The following is an 8,293-nucleotide window of genomic DNA, read 5'->3' as shown; positions in this document are numbered from 1 at the left end:
TAAGTGTCTAGCAATATCCATGTTCTCTCAGGAAATGGAATTTCAGATAAAGATGAACAAAGCCAACATCTTTCTTCCTAATTTGAACCAAGTATCTAAATACATCTAAATACAATTAAATTAAATTGTTCTATATAAAATAAACTAAAGTGTAAAAAGGTGTAAACCAATGTGTAATTCCCAAGGTGTTATTCCAAGGTTGAAAGTGTAATTCCCAAGATGTTATTTTCAAGGTTTAAGGTGTAATTCCCAAGGTGTTATTTCTAAGGCTTAAGGTGTAATTCCCAATGTGTTATTTCCAAGGTTTAAGATGTAATTCCCCAATGTGTAATTCCCAAGGTGTTATTCTAAGGTTAAAAGTGTAATTCCCAAGATGTTATTTTCAAGGTTTAAGGTGTAATTTCCAAGGTGTTATTTCTAAGGCTTAAGGTGTAATTCCCAATGTGTTATTTCCAAGGTTTAAGATGTAATTCCCCAAGGTGTTATTTTCAAGGTTAAAGGTGTAATTTCAAAGGTTTTATTTCCAAGGTTTAAGGTGTAATTCCTCAAGTGTAAGCTCTTTGAAATAGGCACTATCACCCTTATCTTAGAATTGAAATGAGAATTTACTTGCATGTTTGTTACATATTTATCAGAATATACAGAATGTACTCGTATATGCAGTTGATACCTACTTGAAAAGTCCTGTCAGAGCTATGATAAAATTGCAATTTGATAAAAGCCAGGCAACAAACTGTTGTTTAGGATTTTCAACTTTGTCTAAGCAAAACCTTTTTCAAACCTGCTAAAATAGTTTACACACTTAAGAGCACCATTGTAATTAAACAGCTAAAATTAAATACATTTACTGATACAAAATATATTGATTCAATTCTCTAAAGAGCACACGCTATACAAGCATCTAACAAAGAACTTCATAAATAATTTACAGTATACATCGCCCATTTACCAAAGTCTAGAGACAAATCAATTTATTTTAATCATTGATTGCCCTAGCTACATTTTATTGGTAACCACTTCTGTCTCTAAGAGTGACGAGTGCTGCAAGATATTCAGGATGAGAATTGAGAATAATTTTTTACACCTTTTGACCCTACTGGCTGTGCTAAGCTCTACAGGTAATCATTTATTTTATACACTTTGCTGGGACAGGTAGTTGTAATGTCAAGTTTATCATAACACCAAAATTCATGAAAAAGTGGTAATTTAGTAACTTCGGGAAACACCCAGTTGTTAACCTACATATTTTATTTAATACTCTAATTGCCTTATCTGCATTGCAAGCCACCTGTGAATTGTTGGTTTTAGAGAGTGTGTCACTTAGAGCGTTTATATATACATGTATAATTTAAACCTCTATTTGAGTGCCATCTTTATTTTAATATTACCTCTATTTGACAGCTGCTATGGGAAAAGGGTTGAAAAGTACAGTGCCAGCCTTTTATTAAAACTAATCGCTATTTGATTGCCAGTTTGACATTTTTTGATTTTTACATACCAATAATAGCAAGAGATCAGTAGAAAACGTGTTACTAAAGGGTACTAGTTATGACTCAATTGCATCAATAGCAATTGCAATAGACATGTATACTCATGTGCACGTCGAATTCATGCGCAAGTCGACAGGCATTTGTAGAACAGAACTCGCATTATTATACATGTTTGTAAGTATTACGAAGGTATGATTTGACCCAGCTTTTACAGAATATTTTGCAGTTACTATATTGTTTCTGACTCAAGTTTTGATATCTAGAATAATAACGTCTTAAAATTTAAAGTTGCTTTATTTGATTGTATACAGATATTTACCACTAGTTACATGTATATAAAATAGCTGTACTTACATTACTACAGATAACTAGTGCTAAATATATGTATACAATCAAATAAAGGTTACATATACATGTATATATATATAAATATACTAGTATATATATATATATATATATATATATATATATATATATATATATATATATATATATATATATATATATATATATATATATATATATATATATATATATATATATATATATATATATATATATATATATATATATATATATATATATATATATATATATATATATATATACATGTATATATACATGTATATATATGCATGTATATATACATGTATATATATGCATGTATATATATATAAATATATTTATATACACATGTATATATATAAATGTATATATATAAATATACTAGTATATATATACATGTATATATATACTTGAAATATAACAGAAACTAAATATGCTTACATGGTCAACCCAAAGAAGATACTCGGAAGCAAAACCTTTGAGTAGATTAGAAGCACCCTACAACAATTATTTTCAATGGCTATGGAGAAATCCATTTAAATTTCCAGCCTGGTAATGAACGCCAAGTTTTGGTTTTAACATTGTCCAGGTACTAAAACACAACATGGCTTTGTCATTATTTTTCATACAGATGCTGGGTCACTCAAGCTTCCTGTCTACACCCAGGGCTACACAACTGATGAGTTCCTCTATCAACAGAACCTACCTGAGATGTCTCAGAACACGCTCTGTTTTTGGATAAACCTGGAAGCAAATTCTGATACATTTTCCTCAAGCCATCTCTTCAGTATCAGCACAGAGAGTAAGTCACTTTTCATAACAAGGAGACTAACACTTCCATCCACTTTCAACAGATATTGTAGTCCTAATTAAAAGTAAAAATGTTACACTATGAAGATAACTTATAATAAAATGTATAACAATTATTTTATACTGTTATACTGGATGCCATAATTGTTTAAAGAAGGTCATATTCCAACAGTCTGTCGTAATCCAGTTACTCACACCAGAGCAATCCTAGACATTGATATAGATTAAACATTTAACTTAGTTTGTTAACGTACTACCATACTTACATGCCTTGTCTCCTAAAATCAGATTGTTAACACTATAGTTAATTGGTAATTATAGTTACATGTACATACTGTAGTTTTCTAGACTTTGACTGTTAACCAACTACTATACATACATGATTTCCTCCTAAAATTTGTTTCACAGCATAATGCCATATTTACATAACTTCCCTCCTAAACTTATGCCTGCTAACATAATACCATGCTTACTTACTTTTTCACTTAGACTCAGTTTGCTATCATACTACCGTACTTACATTCCTTCACCCTTCAACTTAGTCTGTTAACATTCTACCATAGATACATACCATTCCTCTTAGACTCAGTCTGTTGACGTATTACCATACTTACATACCTTCTCTCCTAAACTCAGCAGCATAGTGTCTACCTGTTAGGATCAGCTATCATCCTTTTGTCCCGTTTGAGACTGGTTTCCATCTCATTTTTGCAAGCATTTTATATACTGCCAATCTTCTTTTCAAAATATTAATTTTGTCTGTTTTACTTGTTTGACTTTTTCCTTTTTATGCTCATACTAGATGAATGCCCCACTTTGCTTAGGTAATAAAAAATATTTGCATAAAAAATTTATTTTAATGCAACATATACTGTTCTAATTTTTAAACTTAATATCCTGAGAAAAGTGTTTTTTTAAAGCTCAAATAAATTAAACAAAAAAATCAAACAACTGTAAAAGTGTTTAAATGTAAATATGAAATAATTAGCTAGTAATGGCTAAATAAAGTATGTTTTGCTACGATTACAATAAAAATTGTTTGGTATACAATTACTTGGTTATAATTCATTTCAGTGTTGGCATTGTAAGACAAAAAAACGTACACATGTAGAATGGTATAGAAATGTTTTTAATTGTCTAATGCAAACACCCTTTCGTTAAACTTATCAAATTTTTATATACGTACTGCGCATATTAAAAATTAGTAACACAACAATACGTTAATCTTATTAACTATTGCTACCTACAGTAACTTTAGTGTCTTCAGTAGTTATGATCTGCAAGAAAATGTAACATTACAATGTACTATGTGCAGTTCATACCGTAGAGGAGTTCTTGCTTTAAGACAGATGTATAACATGAACGTTGCATCCAACTTAAATGAATTTAGCTTACTAAACGCATACTTAAAGCTTAGTTTTAGTATGTATGTTACTAAACTTCAACTTTTTCCTAGGCTAAAGTTTTTTCCCTTAGCTGTTATCAAACTCATGTTCACTATAACTTATAACATGTAACAGATAATGCTTAACTGAGATAGCTAAACACATACTTAAAGTTAAGTTTTAGTATGTATTTTAGTAAACTAAACTTCAACTTTGTAATGGGCTACATTTTTATTACTTATTTGCTTTTGAATTTGTTGTTATTGTAACTTATAACGAATAATGCTGAAACAAGATAGCGAGCATCGTATGTCACTTTCAGGCGTTGTTGGAGAAATTGCGACAGATATCATATTGGTAATTTTGTCTTAATCAGAAAAACGCCTGCAAAATTTATATTTGAAGAGAAATTTTATGTTGATATCATATGGCGGAAATCTAACTTGCGCCAGTGTGGCAAAGACCAAAAGACTTTGGGTTTCATAGAATAAGGTGAAATAATCTTATAGCAGGGACATTTTAACTATAGTGCGCACTGTATTAAGTAATAATTTATCGTGTGCATTCCCGAAAAGGGTATACAGTAAATATATAGCAAAATGATGGGTATGGTAGGAATGGCTTAGCCTTATGGTTGAGTGCTTGTATCTACAAGCTTGCCGTTGCAATCTTTGTGAGTTCAAGTCCGATATGAATTGCCTCTTTAATTTCTAGATTTTGATCGCTATAGCTGGACAGACGTCGAACGACGACAGATGACAAATTTTGAGATTCATATATATTTAGATCACTGCTTTGCTTCTATGTGCTATGAAGTGATACCTCAAACTTGTTATTTTATCTAGATGAAAGATAGCAGGCAGTAGTACTTATGTATTTATCAAAATTATTTCCCTACTATTGTGTTGGATCCTGCGACCAACACGTAGAGGCGACTAGGTCGGCTTACTCTACCGGTCTGCATTCACTCTTCACAGGGGCTGTGTAAGGGTTGCCCGTGACCAACACGCGGAGGCGACTAGGTCGACTTACACCACCGGTCAACACCAACCACCTTACACCCGGAACTGCTCCCAGAGTGGTGCTATACTAGTTCGACAAGGTCGACCTGAGGTCGACGGGGTCGACAGTATTTCTGTGGCTTTACTCCCACAGCACAGTCCATAGACTGAGTCTTGGAGTAAATTAAGTGCTCGGTGTGGTTCTGCTATTGCGCAAGGTAACAGAAGAGTATGGTTCCAAATGCAAGGCATATATTGAACAACATAAAAGAGCCGAGGCTCTGCCTTAAATACATCTGATTATGCAAATAAGGTAGCAAAGGCCAGCCTCCTTTAGGGGCATGGTTACACAAATAAAAAAAGGGAGCACAACTCCAAATGATATAAAGAAAAAGGAGATGGCATCATAACGTTTCCATCACACACGCCGCCCCTATAGACGACCATTGGCTATGTAAAACAAACCAAAAGAAAAGAAAAATAAAATAATATGAGAAAACACAAACTAACTGAAGCATACCAAGAAAAAAAAATAGGAATAAACAATGTCTTTCGGTCGCATCTTTTATGGGGTCGACATTCGGTTTGCCAGTTCTTCTAGACGACGGGCCGTCCGTCTGAGATTGGAGGCCTCTTCCCGAAGGACGTCCACCGTGACTCGGGGTCGAATATCTCCTAGTCGGCTCTGGACGCTTCCGACCGTGGTTAATAGTTTCCTGGGAGCTGGTATAGGTCTTTCTACCTTGAGCGGGCCACACCGCTGGCCTATCCGCTTTTTCTTCGGGGGAGAGGGAAAGGGTGCCTGGGGCCATCTTCTCACAGGCGGCTTCGCTTTAACCGGCCCATAGGGTGTGGGTTTCTCGAAGGCCGGGGGGTTAATCAGTCGGACCTTCTGGTTCCAGGCGGGGTAGCTGGCGCGGTCGACCTCATAAATAGTGATGCCCGTTCCGCCGTGGGCTTTTCGTGTCTCCACATCTCTTATTCTGGACTGGTGTTTCGCGATGGTGTCTCTTGAAGTTGAATTCCTCCCACATTTACAAAAAAATCTAGTGAAATGCTGCGCAATATGAATCCGGCGCCGTCGGGGGGTGGACAATAGCTGCTGACACAGCGGACAGTTAATACCATTTTCTCGGCATAATCTTAGTATCTTCCTGGCCGTCTCTTCAGAGACCCACTTGGTCGGCAGGTGGGAGTGTGGGGAGGAATCCTCTTTCACCGTGTCTGACTCCGTGTCGTCCAGGGTTTCGTTAGGAGCTGGGTGGAGTTCCAGTGGAATGATTAATTCGGGTAGTAGAGGCAAAGCTCCGATGATTGGAGAAGCCTTCTTTATTGTTTCCTTCGTTACTTCCATGGTTAGAGGAGGTGCAGATGTATACGCTTCGAGTTGACAGCAAGCAATGAGCGCGCTCTCTCTGGTGTCCAAGATGGCCGCCCTCTGACCTTGACCTCTGGTGGCTTCTCCTGATTGGACGGCGCTGGTATCATAGTCGGCTAAATACGCAGGAGGCTTTCTTACTCGTTGGGGCCGTGGGGTGTTTCCAGCCCCGGCGTTACTAGCCTGGGCTCCTACATCTCCCGTGGTTCTTGCCTCCTCGGTCGTCAATCCGCAGCCAGGGTCGGGGCCAGCCCTCGAGTTAGGGTTGCGTTCCCCTGGAGCGACCAAGGAATCTTCGCCGGGAAACCGAAGTGATTCCAATCTTCCCGGCGATTGGAGTATTGGTAACTCCATTAGTCGACTAGGCAGGAGTGATTCTAGAATAACGGCATCCGGATTATTGTTCCCTCGTGATACTCGTCTCCGGGGGTGACCTCTCATGTTAGGACGTCGGGCAGGTTTGACTTCAGCTGGGGCTCGTCCTTGTCGCACCGGACTAGGGCGACAGAGCCTTAACCTTCCTTCAGCTTGAGTGGATCGCTGTCCATACCTTTCTATTTCGTAAGTATGATTTTCGTGACTCCTTAGTATGCGATAGGGTCCCACATATTTGGCCGCTAATTTTGGATTTTCCCCTTTTCTTCGCCGCTTGCTTAGTAACCATACGAGGTCACCCTCATTGAATAGCGGAGGCTCTCTCACATCGGTTGATACAACTTCCTTCTGTCTATCTCGGAGGAGAGTATGGGCTTGCATCAACCGGTCGTGAACAGTCTGGACATACTCGTGTATGCTCGTAAATGATTCCAGCCTGTTTCCATACAGCAACTGGTCAGGAAGACGAAGCTCTCGACCCAACATCAAGTAATTGGGTGTTTCCTTAGTGGCGGAGTGCGGTAAACCTCGCAGCGTCTGCATGATTTGTGGCAATAACTGATCCCAATCCTCTTGTCCTCTGCCCAGTAAGAGGGCTCGTAGGGAGTCACCCAGTACTTGATTATTTCTTTCAACCACACCATTCCCTTCGGGGTGGTACGGAGTGGTCCTAGATTTGTCGACTCCCCACAAGTCACATAGCTCTTGGAATAAAGAGGACTCGAATTGGCTCCCCTGGTCGGTGTGGATAATTCCGGGCAGACCGAAGTAGCTGAATATTCTCTCGTCCAAGACCTGAGCTACCGTTGGGGCTGTAGCGTCGGGGATAGCTAAGGCATCTGACCACCGAGTGAAATGGTCAGTGAGCACCAACACCCAGCTATTTCCTCGAGGGGTCTGAGGTAGGGGTCCCACCAAGTCTACGGCTAGACGTTGCCATGGCCTCCCGGCGTACAGCCGTTGTCTGTTCCCGGAGGTCCGGCCCTTTCCCGTCTTGGCCCTCTGGCAAACTTCACACGAGAGAACTGCCCTCCTGATCTCTCCAGCCATGCCCGGCCAGTACCAATCCAGTTGGACGCGTTTCAGGGTCCTCTCCACACCGCAGTGCGTCTGTTCGTGGGCTTTCCACAGGATCTCCTGTCTCAGCGTTTGGGGGCATACCACCACCACCCTTTCCCGCCCATTCTGAATGAGATGAAGGGTCAATACACCTGATTCGTCGAGCTGGAGCTGGTGGAACATCCGGGCCAATCGCTGCAACTCGGGGCTGCCTACTTGCAGCACGGCCTCTTCTATTCTTTTCCGGTTCCTGACGGCCTGGTAAATTATCCCTAGGTCGGTAGCGGGTCTCTGTTGTAATGCCCGTACTTCATCTAGCGAAGTCTGCATCACTGCCAACAGTTCCGGGACCTTTGGGACCGTGCTTTCACCAGTTTCCTCAACGAGTCCTGGTTCACCTGCCATCTTGATGGCCCGTAACCGAGGGTTTTGAAGCTTTCTGGGAGAGTC

This window comes from Watersipora subatra, chromosome 11 (genome assembly GCF_963576615.1).
Source record: "Watersipora subatra chromosome 11, tzWatSuba1.1, whole genome shotgun sequence".
NCBI classification, from domain to species: Eukaryota; Metazoa; Bryozoa; class Gymnolaemata; order Cheilostomatida; family Watersiporidae; genus Watersipora; species Watersipora subatra.
This window is presented reverse-complemented; position numbering follows the sequence as displayed.